Genomic DNA, 14,839 nt, shown 5'->3' with positions numbered 1-14,839 from the left:
GAGTCTTTTCAGCGTGCTTTGTCCTTACTCGCACGCTTCCTAGCAAAACTTCCCAGAAGGTCACCCATCATAAGATTGCTCCAGGTCAAGCACGCTTAACTTTAGAGTTCTCAAATGATGAGCCACTGAAAAGAAGATGCATCTTGTTGGCATAGGTAGTACCCATCAATCCATTTAAGCCATCTTCAATTGTGTAGTCTCATACCTACACAGTCTTAGAATCATCACACTTGACCTTCCCCAGGCGATGTGGGATTGCACAGCTTTTACCCAGTCTTTCCCCCTGCGGATCACGAGATTCTGACTGTCACAATCACCCACCCTTAGGGGTCCGACGTCCCCGTCGGCCACACTTCCAGCTGGGTCAAGGCTCTAATACCATTTATAACGCCCCATGTCACTATGGTTGCTTCCTAGAATGATGACTGATCCTATAAACCAACACGAGTATTTCCAGCGTGCTTTGTCCTCACTCGCACACTTCCTGAGAAAACTTCCCAGGAGGTCACCAATCATGAGACTACTCCAGGTCAAGCACGCTTAACTTTGTAGTTCTCAAGTGATGGGCTACTGAAAAGAAGATGCATCTTGTTGGCATAGGTAGTACCCATCAATCCATTTAAGTCATCTTCAATTGTGTAGTCCCATACCTAGACAGTCTTAGAATCATCACACTTGACCTTCCCCAGGCGATGTGGGATTGCACAGCTTTTACCCGGTCTTTCCCCCCTGCGAATCACGGGATTCTGACTGTCACACCTAGCTTGAATCCTCAAATGGAGTTTCAAAAATTGAAACGAAGTCGAAGATGGATGATGATCGTGGGAGAGTAAGGAGAAGGGCTCTGTTTTGGTTTCATCTTTCCACAACCTTCTACTTATTTCACATATAACCTTAGGTCAAATGATCATATTGCCACTAGGTTAAGTAAAGTCCTTTAAAGTCTAGCAAAGGCAAAATCATTATTTCCCGTCTATCTCGTTAATTATAATTAACGTTCACCAATTCCCGTTACTCCCAATATTCTCAAATGCTAATAAATCATATCCCATTGTCCTTTAATTCCCAGTAATGTACTAATCGTCAAATTACCCCGAGACTCACCCCGAGCCCCGAAATTAACCCCGTTATGACCAAACCGCTAACTAGTATTCAAAGATCATCTCATGCCGAATAGCTCGAACAAATCCACATTATAATGTGGCCTCATCATAAATCACCAACATGCTTGAAAATATACAAATATTCAATTAACGGGCCAAATTTCCAAAATGCCCTTATAATAAAAAGTGGACCCACATGCATGCATTTATCATCATATAATAATATAATTCACATAATCATGCACATAATCATTTAATGGCATAATAAATCAATTATGGCCCTCCCGGCCTTCTAATCCAACCATTAAACCTCATTAGGGATTTTGGGGCACTACAACTATCCCCTCCTTATAGAAATTTCGTCCTCGAAATTTACATGAACAGCTCGGGATACTAATTCTGCATATCTGACTCCAGCTCCCAAGTCACTTCCTCGACCTTGTTGTCCCTCTATAATACCTTAACCAAAGGTATCATTTTATTCCCAAGGACCTTGTCCTTTCTGACAAGTATCTGGACTGTTTGTTCCTCATAGAAGAGATCTGCCTTAAGCTCTAGATCTTCGTAACTTAGAACATGAGTCACATCAGATACATACCTCCGAAGAGCTGAAACATGAAACACATTATGCACGACTAACAATGCCGGTGGTAAGGCCAACTTGTAGGCCACCGACCAATCCTCTCCAGGATCTCAAATGGACCTACAAATCTAGGGCTCAGCTTGTCCTTCTTCCCAAATCTCCTCACCCCTTTCCATGGTGAGACTCTAAGGAAGACATAGTCTCCTACCTGGAACTCCACGTTCCTGTGTTTGGGATCTGCATAACTTTTCTGTCTGTTTGAAAGGTGAACATCCGAGCTCTAATCTTCTCAATGGCCTCACCAGTCCTCTGAACTACCTCAAGACCCAAGTATCTTCTTTCTCCTGTCTCATCCCAATGAATGGGAGGTCCACATTTCCTACCATACAACATCTCATAAGGTACCACACCAATGGTAGACTGATAGCTGTTGTTGTAGGAAAACTCTATCAAAGGTAGATACTTACTCCAGGATCTACCAAAGTCCAGTACACATGCTCGCAGCATGTCCTCTAATATTTGGAACGTACTCTCAGATTGTCCATTTGTTTGAGGATGATAAGTAGTACTGAACTTCAAATGTGTACCCATGGCCTCTATAAACTCCCCCAGAACTTGGAAGTGAAAGTGGGGTCCCGATTTGACATGATCGACCTCGGTGCTCCATGGAGGTGCACGATCTCTCTCAAATAGAGATCTGTGTACTGGTCAACTGTATATGTAGTCCTCACTGGTAAGACGTGAGTTGACTTGGTGTAGTGGCCCACAATAACCCATACTGAATCATGTTGACCAATAGTCCTAGGTAACCCCACCATGAAATCCATCGTGATGTCTTCCCATTTCCACTCTAGGATGTCTAGAGGCTGCAATAACCCTACTGGCCTCTGATGCTCAGCCTTGACCTGTTGACATGTCAAGCACTTAGCCACATACTCCACTACATCCCTCTTCATCCAAGGCCACCACTACAATAATCTCACATCCTGATACATCTTTGAGGTGCCGGATGCAAAGAGTAAGGAGTGGTATGAGATTCATCCAGAATCTCCCGTCTCATGGCAGTGTCTAACGGAACACATATCTGACCCTTGTATCTCAACAAGCCCAAATCAGACACCGTATAATCTCTGGACACTTCAACTAAAACATCTTCTCTAATCTTGATCAGCTGTGGATCACCCAACTAACCCTCCTTGATTCTTTCCAACAGTGTAGATTGTAGCGTAATGTTGGCCAATTGGCCCATCAGCAACTCTGTACCAACTCTGGTCATATCCTCTGCTAACTCTCTGGCTATCAAGATCGCACTATAAATCTGTCCTGGACCCTTCTGGCTTAAAGCATCAGCTACCACGTTGGCCTTTCCTGGATGATACAAGATCTCAAAATCATAATCTTTTACTAACTCCAGCCAATGCCTATGTCTCATATTCAAGTCTTTCTGCGAGAAGAAGTACTCCAGGCTCTTGTGGTCAGTATAGATCTCACAATTCTCCCCATAAAGGTAATGCCTCCATGCCTTTAATGCAAACACCACAGCCGCCAATTCTAGATCATGAGTGGGATATCTCTGTTCATACTCCTTCAGCTAACGTAAGGCATAAGAAATCACCTTCCTTGACTGCATCAGGGCACAACCCAAACCTTGATGTGAGGCATCACAGTATATCACAAATTTCTCTTGATCTGTTGGAAGACTCAAAACTGGAGCTATAATCAATCTCTGCTTCAGTTATTGGAAGTTGTTCTCACACCTGTCTCACCACACAAAATTTTGATTCTTCCGTGTCAGCTCAGTCAATGAAGTAGCAATCTTAGAGAACACTTCAACGAAATGTCTATAATAACCTGCCAATCCAAGGAAACTTCTAACCTTAGAAGCATTCTTTGGCCTTGGCCAATCTCTAACTGCCTCAATCTTGGCTGGATCTACTTTAATCCCCTCCTTACTGACAATGTGTCCAAGGAAAGACACCTGAGATAACCAACACTCACATTTATTGAACGTTGCAAACAATCTGTGCTCCCTCAGTCTCTGTAGAACCAACCTCAAATGTTGCTCATGTTCTGACTCTGACTGAGAATAAACCAAGATATCATCGATGAAGACGATCACAAACTGGTCCAAATAATCCTTGAACACTCTGTTCATCAGATCCATGAAAGCGGCTGGGGCATTAGTCAATCCAAAGGACATGACTAAGAACTCATAATGCCCATATCTAGTGCGGAAAGCAGTCTTTGCTATGTTTCCCTCCTTGACCCTCAACTGATGATAACCAAAACGAAGGTCTATCTTTGAGAATACCCTTTTACCTTGCAAATGATCAAACATATCATCTATCCTTGGAAGAGGATACTTGTTCTTAATTGTTAACTTATTCAGTTCTTTGTAATCAATACACATTGTCAAAGAACCATCTTTCTTTTTCACAAACAAAACTGGGGCACCCCAAGGTGAGAAACTAGGTATGATAAAACCCAAGTCCAATAGCTCTTGCAACTGTCCTTTCAATTCTTTTAACTTAGCTGGGGCAATTCTGTAAGGTGCTCTAGACACTGGCTCCATCCCTGGTGCCAGTTCTATCACAAACTCAATATCTCTGTGCAGTGGCAACCCTGGTAAATCTTTTGGAAACACATCCAGAAACTCAAAGACAAGTCTAGTCTCTTCTAGTCTCACTGGCATGACCTGAGTGGTATCAACCACACTAGCTAAGAATCCAATGCAACCTCCTTGCAATAGATTTATAGCCCTCAACACAGAAATCATAGGTATGTGAGGTCCATGCACAATACCAACAAACACAAAATGATCCTCACCTTCAGGCTCAAAAGTGACCATCTTCCTTCTACAATCTATGGTTGCCCCATACTTCACTAATCAGTCCATACCCATAATCATGTCAAAGTCAGTCATAACTAACTTTATCAAATCCATTGACAACTCTCTGCCCTCCAATGGGTCACTGGCAAAGATCTGACCCATCTCCTGGATACTACTAACTCCCCAGTGGGTAATAAGGTCCCGAACCCCACAATAATAATCACATGCTCTACACAGTCTATCAATAATTATACTAGCAACAAAATAATGTGTAGCACCAGAATCAATAAAAACAGTATAAGGGGTTCCAGCACTAAGAAGCTTACTTGTAACTATTGAGGGTGAAGCCTCAGCTTCTGCTTGAGTCAATGCGAACACTCGAGCTGGGGCCAAGTTGTTCGCGTTCTTGGGTTCTTCCTTTCTTGATTTTGGGCAGTCTTTCTTGAAATGTCCCACTACCCCACATAAGAAGCAAGTCTTTGCCCTACAATCCCCTAAATGGCGCCTCTTGCACCTAGGGTACTCAGGATAAGTCCTCCAAGCCTCACTACCACCCTAACGACCCATTTAAATACCACGTGGTCGCCTATCAGGACCTGGAGTTGGGAAGGTGTCAGGAACCTTCCTCTTTTGATCACTAGGGCCTCTGCCCCTACCTGAACCCATAAATGGAGGACCTGTCCTCCTCAACTCTCTTCTAGCATCATTGTCCTGCCAAATCTTGTTCTCTGCACTCTCAGCTGTGAGTGCCTTCTCCACCACCTGTGCATAAGTGGTAACTTCAGCCACAGTGGTGATATGAACATCCCAGGCTAATCTAGGTTGTAGCCCTTGGAGAAACCTCTCCCTTATGGTCCCATCAGTGGGCACCAGCTCCATGGAAAACTTTGCCAATCTATCAAACTTCAGGGCATATTCAGTCACTGACAAACTTACCAGAAGTAATCTGATAAACTCTTCAGCTTTAGCAGCCCTTATGTCATCATTGTAATACTTCTCATTGAACAGAGTTTGAAACTCTTCCCAACTCAAGGCATTGACATTTCTGGTCTGGGATATAACTTCCCACCAAATTTAGGCATCCTCCCAAAACATGTATGTGGCACAGGCCACCCTCCCATTACCAGACATCCTTATGAAGTCGAGGATGGTGGTAATCATGCTCATCCATTGCTTAGCCTTAGTTGGATCTGCACTGCCCTCAAATACTGGAGGTTACTGTTTCCTAAACCTTTTATAAAGAGGCTCCCATTTACTTCCAACCTCAGGCAGCTGCTCAACTGTTGGCACTGATACAGGTGGTGCCTCTGGTAAACTGATCTCTACAGGAACTTGTTGTTGTCTGAGGAGATGAATTTATTCTTCCTGCCTCAACACTCTGGCCTATAAATCATTAAACAACTATTGCCAGTTATCAGTAGCTGGCTGTGTTATCTAATTCTAGTCATTCTCTTGACCTTGCCTGGTATTCTAGCCTTGATCTTCCTGGCCAGTTGGTGAATCTGTCTATCTTGGAAACATTCTTATCACTTAAACCTTGCTGCAACAGTCAATGCGGCCAATTAGGCAATGATAACTAAACCTCTTGTCGCCTCACTGTCCAAGATACACAAATAATCACCCATATTCCACAATTATACAGATATACAAATGGATACATGATCATAGCATTTAGCATTTAGCATTTAACACGTATCATTCAATAATTCACAATGAACAATACTAATAAGTATGTTCTAGCAATATCAGTGCTAATAAGAACGTTTTTGCTAATGATGCAGTAGTCCAGGCCTAACCTTATTGAAATTCCGTTTTTAATAATTACCAGATTAATTAAACAATGTATTAATTAAAATGCGGAATGGTAATTAGATGTTTACACAGAAAGTGATTCTGTCGGGACAGAATCCGAACTTGTCACGACAGAACTGAACACAAAAATTAAACAGTGCAAAAATTAGAGAACACAGAGAATTTTTACAAGGTTCAGAAACCCTTTCGGATATCCTACTCCTTGGGGCCACGCCCAGAGAATAAACCAATTAGTAAAGAAACAAAGTGTACAAAAGCATTGACTTAAACAATGTAAGACTCCCTCTTAAACTATTGCCGCAATCTTGTTGTACTCTTCTCTACGAATCTGGTTTGATGAAACGCTGATTCTCTTGAACTCCCTTCAAAGAACAGCGAGTGCTCACTTCCTCCCGAGGTGAGACTTAGATCGAATCCTCTCCCGAAGATCCTTATGAACACGTTCACAATAGACACTATCTGTTTACAATGGACTAGATAGATATCACAAGTACACTCAGCACTCTCACAAAGATTAAGATGAACAAACTTAATCTCTACAAATAAACACACTCTTCAAAATAGCATAACGATTACAAAAATTCAAAATGGAAGAGATAAAAAATCCAAAGGCCTTGGCAAGGTATTTATAGGAAGGGAAAACGTCCAAGGCCATGATTTTCTGGAATATTTGAAATCAATTTGCGAATTCCTTTGATTTAGGAAAACAGCCAGCCAGATGGATTCTGTGTTGACAGAAAAGGAAACTGATGAGTCAGCAACGTGATCCGTTTGATCTGGCAGAACGAACATGGTCATTTTTCTTGACCAAGTTCATTTTCGACTCCTTCTTTATTTCCAGGATAACCATAATCCTATATAATCCCTGAAAATAATCTCAAGATATTTGCACAATATATTTTTACCAAAAATTGATTATTTGAGATAAATAAGGTAACAAATATATTTACATTTAGAGATCTTTTCACATTACAAAATCAGCTGAGAATATTGCTAATAAAACCGAATATCAACAAGGAGATTTGCTACTGATTTTTCTTTAAACAATTAAAATATTTTATCTAAATTAAAGTTTAGCCAAAAAGGATTTTACACTTATCAATGTATCACATGTAGACAGGTAAAGCATTTATACTTTATTTAAGTAGTTAAATATATAACCACATAAATAGTTACCAAACCATGAGTCGAGCTTGTCCTCAATGGCGAGTGTACATGCCCAGCCAGTCTACAGGAACCCTAAACCTTGGCAAGCTCTGATACCAAGTTGTAACGCCCTGGTTACTTCAGGACTGTTACAGTGAGTTTTGAACCGTGCTTAACTCGTTAATCAAGTCATTTGGCTATAAACATGCATCTAGGTGTTATTAATATGCTAAGGTGAAAAATCTCGATCAAAAGGAAAGGATATATTTTATTTAAAAACATAAAACTGTACATGGGCCCATAAAAGTGTTTTCAAGTTATTTACAATCCAAAATGATCATTGCAGTGTAAAAATTACAACTTGCCGACCTAAGCTATCAGTCTACCATTGGGGTGGCACCTTATGAGATGTTGAATGGTAGGAAATGCAGATCTCCCATTCATTGGGATGAGACAGGGGAAAGGAGATACTTGGGTCCTGAGGCAGTTCACAGGACCAATGAGGCCATTGAGAAGATTAGAGCTCGGATGCTCACTTCTCAAAGCAGACAGAAAAGTTATGCAGATCCCAAACGTAGGAACGTGGAGTTCCAAGTGGGAGACTATGTCTTCCTTAGAGTCTCGCCATGGAAAAGGGTGAGAAGATTTTAGAAGAAGGGCAAGCTGAGCCCTAAATTTTATTAAAAGGCTAAGGTGAAAAAATGTTTATCAAAAGGAAATGATATATTTTATTTAAAAACATAAAACTGTACTTGGGCCCATAAAAGTGTTTTCAAGTCACTTACAATCCAAAATGGTCATTACAATAGTGGTCAAGCAGCCACATATGTACACATCACCACCTAAGCTCTCCACTCAAGACTGGGTGAGCTTTTCTTTCCCTTTACCTACACCACATAGCACTCGTGAGCCAAGGCTCAGCAAGAAAACTCATTACTGCATGTATACAATATCAAATGATGATCATGATAATCATACTGGGCTTATAGCCCTAAACAGATGAATGAATATCACTTTAAGATTCTAGTAACCATGCTAGGGCTTGTAGCCCTAATCAGATAATATTGAGATTCTAATAATCATGTTGGGGCGTGTAGCCCTAATAAGATGAGTGATTGATGAGTAAGTCACAAATTAAACCAAATGAGTGACTATGGAGTCACAACCTTGGGCAGGTGTCTAATAAGTCAACCTCTAAGGATCTTTTCCCTGTATAGATGGCTAATAAGTCCAACTCTAGGGTCTTGCTCCTTAAATGGATGGCTAATAAGTCCGTCTCTGGGGATCCGCTCCCTAAGCCATGTGACATGTCGATCACCTTAGCCTTTTGGCTTTGGCTCTAAGTAACTAGCCTTTAGACTAGACAAGCGCTTTTGTTTTCATCGAACTTAAAGTCGGTCAAGCATTTCATGCTTATGATGATAATGCTTATGTCGATTAGATCTAATCTTTTCGGCTTGCGTTAAACACGCTAATATTGTTCTTGACTCATACGTCAATTCTATACGACCAGTGCTCAGTACCACTGCCAAACTTGACCAATAAGTCACAGCTTCACAATCAATACTGACACCATTGCTGATTCCTAACTCATAGGTCAGTACCATTCACAGATAAGCAAGATTGCTAAGCATTTAATATGCAATCAATGTCCAAATATAAAGCACTCAACATGCCTCATGAATAACCATGCATGTCACATATGGGGTGTAGTTTTCTTACCTCTGGTTCGAGTGAGAAATAATAAAAGAATGGCCCTTGAGAATGATCGATTCTTTGATCACTTAGCGGTCACCTAGTCATAACCAAATATAACTTCCATCAATGAAAATGAGCAATAAAAGGTTCTTGACCTAAACCTCACTTCCAGGACCTCGAATCGTACTCAAACGCTTAGTAGATTCGATCCCGAGCCTTAAGAATTGAAACCCCGAGCCAAAAACCCTCAAAAGTGCCCAAAATAGGAATATGGAAAAGCAGGGTAGCGCTGCCCCCTAGCGCCATAGCACTACAGACAGGGATGACTGTCCTTGGATAGCGTTGTAGCGCCCTCCTTTGGGCGCTGTAGCACTACAACCAGGATTTTTCACCCTAGTTTTTTCCCTCCTTCAACTTCTCCATTTCCAACCTTCAAAACCTGATTCCAAACTCACAAATGAATCCAAATACCCAACATACAAGTCCTAGGCATCATAAGCCAATTAACCTTTGCCAAAAACTCCCATCAATTCTCACTATCCAAATCAAAATCCCAACTGAAAACCAAAAGGAAAACAGAGCAAGAACCAGAGTGTAATGCCCCGGATTCCCTATTATGGTTTAATGGCTTGATTAGTAGGCCAGGAGGGCCATAACTGTTTAATTATGCCATTAAATGTGTTTATGCATGTTTATGAGAATTATATTATAATATGATGCTAAATGCATGCATGTGAGTCCACATTTGTTTACAGGGGTGTTGTGGTAATTTGGCCCGTTGAGGGTATAATTGAATATTTATTTGCGTGTTAATGATATATTGTGAGACCACATTATAATGTGGATTGGTTCGAGTCTTTCGACATGAGACGATCTTTAAACATGATTTATCGGTTTGGTCATAACAGGTTTGAGCTCGGGGCTCGGGGCTCGGGGTGAGTCTCGGGGTGATATTTATGGTTATGGAGTTACCGGGGATTTTAGGGTAACGGGATATGAATTATTGGTGTTTGAGGATATTGAGATTAGCGGGAATTGGGAAGCGTTAATTATGATTAACGGGTTAAGCGGAAAGTACCAATTTTGCCCTTGTGTTGGTTTTAGAGGTTTTGGATGACACAAGGGTATTTTGGTCATTTTAGGGAGGATATATGTGACTTTAAGTGGCTGTTGGCTGTAGAAAGTGGTAGACTTAAACAGAGCAAAAACAAAGATTTGCTTCCTCTTCCTTCCCGTGCATCACCTATCTCTTCTTCCTTGATTGAGGTTTTGAGTTCTAAGTGGGGATTCAACCAAGGAAACTTAAAGGCTGGGTTGGTGGCTTGGTTCAGCTTGTAAGGGAGGTCCAAAACCTGTTTCAAGGTGAGTTTTAGCCTTTGGTTTCAGGTGTTGCTCTGTTTTCGTTTTAGTTTTCAATTCATGGTTTTTGATGTGGGAAGTGAGAATCAAAGGGGGTTTTGTGTTGTTTTGATTGGGGTTTGATGAGGGTGAGCTATGGGTGTTATTTGGGGGTTTAATTGAGTGTTTGGGGGAGGTTTGGAGTTGGTTCGAAGGGTTAGTTCCAAGGGAAAACGCAGGGGAGAGTTGGCTGGTGCGTGCTGGTTTCTTGGCTGTTTTGCGAAATGAGTCGCGGCCTGTCTATGGCGTGCCGTGGCCTGTGATGGCTTAAAAGGTGAAAATGGCCCTGTCAGGAGGGTGAGCCGCGGCCCATCAAGGAAGATTTAGCCAAAAAGGTATTTTTAGCTTGGGGATTCAAACCTTAGGCCTCGGGGTTGAACCTAGTGCCTAGTTGAGTTATATTTGGTGTCCCAGAGGCTAGATCTTGGTTTGGGAACCCTCAGTTATCATTTTTATTGATGAATCCTATATTTTGGTTATGACTAGGTGACCGTCAAGGAATTTAAAGGTTGATCATTCTCAGGGGTCGTTCATATAATAATTATCACTCGAACCAGAGGTAAGAAAACAGTGTATGAATACAGTTGCACCCTGTATAGGTATATGACATGCATGGTTGGACATTGAAGCATGTTGGTTGATATATGTGGACGTGGATTGCATATTAAATGCTAATGAACGCTGATTACCTGTTTATGACACTGACTAGTCAGGGACCGACTCTAAAGTCGAGAATCACGCATTGAATGGCTCTATGGCATTAATGCTAGACCGACCCTAGGGTCGACGAACTTATAAGCGCTTGCCTGGTCTACGACCAGATGATTATAGCCAAGGTATATGACCCCGGTGACCGTTTGTCACATGGCTAAGGGACGTTGTCCATAGTTTCGACTCTAGAGTCGTGAGGAAGGTTATGTTGGTGACTAATCACCATACACCTGCCCTAATCAACTTATGCAAGAATCACTTGACAGTTAAGCCCTGGTGACCCTATCGTCACATGGCTAAAGGGAGCGATGCTCATTATTGTGACCTTTGGCTATTGACACTTATTTGTTTGGACTGATAGTCCTGAATGGTTATTATGATCGTTGTTGATATTATATCATGTCTTATTGCGTTTTCTTGCTGGGCCTTGGCTCATGGGTGCTAAGTGGTGCAGGTAAAGGAAAGGAGAAGCTTGACCAACCCTGAGTGGAGAGCTTGGGCGATGTGATGTACATACAGGGCCGCCTGACCGCCACGGTCAAGGAGTTCTCAGAGGGACTAGGGGTTTTCCCTATTTTTGCCGCTTAGGCCGGCGGGAACTGTAAATCTGAAACAATAGCAACTCTTTTGTATTACGAACTACTTGTAAACATTTTGAAAGGCTCATGAGCAGTTTATTTACTTAATGAAATGTACCCTTTCCTTTTTACTGGTTTTCACCTTAACCTGATAATAACACTTAGATCACGTTTTTAACCAAAGGACTCGGGTAGCGAGTCAAGTTTCCGGTTCACCGTTCATCGTAACTGTTCTAGGGTAACCAGGGCGTTACACAGAGTTTCTATGGTTAGAATATTACCTTAAGCTTAGTATGGAACCCTCTTCAATGGTGGAACACAACCCTAGACCCTCAAAGCTCAACTCCCTAACTTAATGCCTCAAATGGAGCTAAAAAATTCAAAGAGAAAAGAAAGAGAAATGATGATCGGATGAAGAATAAACTTTACTTTGTTTTGGTTCAGTTCTACAACCTTCTCAAGTGATATATATCCTTAGGTCAAAAGACCAAAATACCCCTAGGCTTAAGTAAAACCCTAAACAGCCACCAAGGGCAAAACCGTCCTTTCCCATCTATCTCGTTAATCATAATTAACACTCTCCAATTCCCGTTATTTCCAACATTCTCAAATGCCAATAAATCATAACCCATTACCCTTTAATTCTCGGTAATGTACTAATCACCAAATTACCCCGAGACTCACTCCGAGCCCCGAAATTAACCCCGTTATGACCAAACCGTTTATTAGTTTTCAAAGATCGTCTCATGACGAATAGCTCGAAAAAATTCACATAATAATGTGGCCTCATCAATAAGTCACCAACATGCATGAAAATATACAATTATGCCCTCAACGGGCCAAATTACCAAAATGCCCTTATAATAAAATGTGGACCCACATGCATGCATTTATCATCATAAAATAATATAATTCACATAAACATGCATATAATCATTTAATGGCATAATAAAGCAATTATGGCCCTCTCGGCTTACTAATCTGACAATTAAACCTTATTAGGGATTTTGGGGCATTACAGTTGCGGTCAATCCCAGTCATATCTGAATGGGACCAGGCCAGAATGTCCTGGTTTTCTTTTACCCAGGCAATTATGGCAGTCCTAACCTCTGGGTTCAAGTTCCTTCCTACCCGGATTACTTTGGTCGAGTCGGTGTCACTGATGCACACCTCCTCAACCCCCGCCATGGGTTCTAATGCCCTACCTGCCTCTATTCGTGGATCCAATTCGTCGTATTCCCGAACCACCCTCCGTGCTGGCTGCGGTGGTGGGATTAGATCAGCATTTTCCTCTTCAAGAGGTTCTTCGCAGATCATGAAGATTGGTCGGGCGGATACGTGATAACATTTTCAGGCTCTCTTATGATTTCCATGTACAGTTCCCACTTCGTCGTTATCACACGGGAACTTTATGCATAGGCGGAGGATGGAGATGATGGCGCCGAAGTCGACTAGAGCGGGGTGCCCAAAAATCACATTGTATGCAGTGGGGAAATCCACCACTACGAAGGTGCAATACTTGAATGAGCTCTGAACTTCATTCCCCAGTGTCATGGGGAGTTTAATCTTGCCCATCGGGAGCAATGAATCCCCATTGAAGTCGTAGATCTGAGTAGGGCAGGAGGCTAGGTCTACCTCTGTTAGGCCTATCTTTGTGAAGGCTAGCTTGAATAGGACATTGACGGAGCTCGTGTCGTCCACCAACACTCGAGATAATCTTTTGTTGGCGATTTTGGCATCAATGACCAAAGGGTCGTGATGCGAGAAATGAACGTCCTGGGCATCTTACTTTGTGAACGTTATGGGCAAGTTCATCAGCTTTGGGGCCAGAGTCTAGACTAATGGGCACACCTCATGTTCGTGATCGAGCTCGCTGAGGTATCTCTTTTGATCATTTCGGGACAGTCCTCCCAGATGCGGGCCTCTCGATATGGTGGCCACGTGGCCATTTACTCGAGGAGGCGCGGTTCTAGGGGGATATGGCATCCCAGGCCCGAGAGCCATAGGGCCTCCAGGCGATTGCACTATTGGGGCCCCCTGGGGACCTGTGCTCCCGAACCTAGAGCGTACCCTCCTTGAGGAGTTCGGTACGGTATCTGTGCACCCTGGGCCAATGATTGTCCGGGAGCTACTGGCAGTCCTAGAACTCTCGTTGGCATCCTGACCCATTGGTAGAGATGTTCCAGTTTGATCAAATTCTCAATCTCTTCCTTCAGCTGACGACATTCTTCGGTTTTGTGGCCCACGTCCTTGTGATAGGCACACCTTTTGCTGGTGTCGCTCGAATTATTTCCCCCCTTTAAACATGGGACTTGGTTTCTGGTAATGGACTACGTTGCCCATTGCAAGGTAGATATTATCCTGGGTGTCCGCCAAGTTTGTATACTTCGTATACTGGGGCTCGTACCCCCTTTTTCCCTTCTTTGTGGGCTCGGATCGGTTCTGACTTTTGCTAGACCTCTTTCCCCGGGAAGGGTTTATGCTCGCTTCAACCGCTCCGGTTTGGGATGGTTGGGCACCTCCGAGAGTATCACTATATCTGGCTAGTGCCACTACATATCCAGAGTAAGGGGCTGAAGGAGCCGGAGCGTATCTCGATGAAGTGGGTCCATAGACAGTCGGGGCCATGAATGGCACCCCGAGGGATCTAGCGAATCTGGACACCACTGGAGGCACCGAATAAAGATCTGTCGGGTACTGCGCTCCATACCCCAGAAGGGTTTCTGCTGTTGACTGGGGTGCTGGTTGCCATCCGAAGGCTTGGATTCGAGCCTCTTCCCAATTGATGAAGCCTTGTGCCCTCCTTATAAATTATTCAAGGGCGGCTACCCTACTGCGTTGCATGTCATCCCAAAGAGGGGATCCAACTCTAATTTTGGATTGGAGAGCTACTAGGCCCTGTCCATCATCCACCTTAGTCTTTGAGGCTTCTTCTGTGAATCGTTGAATGTAAGCCCTAAGGGTTTCAGCAGGATGTTGG

This window comes from Humulus lupulus, chromosome 1 (assembly GCF_963169125.1).
Source record: "Humulus lupulus chromosome 1, drHumLupu1.1, whole genome shotgun sequence".
Lineage (NCBI taxonomy): Eukaryota > Viridiplantae > Streptophyta > Magnoliopsida > Rosales > Cannabaceae > Humulus > Humulus lupulus.
The sequence above is the reverse complement of the archived record's forward strand: the minus strand, read 5'-3'. Positions refer to the sequence as shown.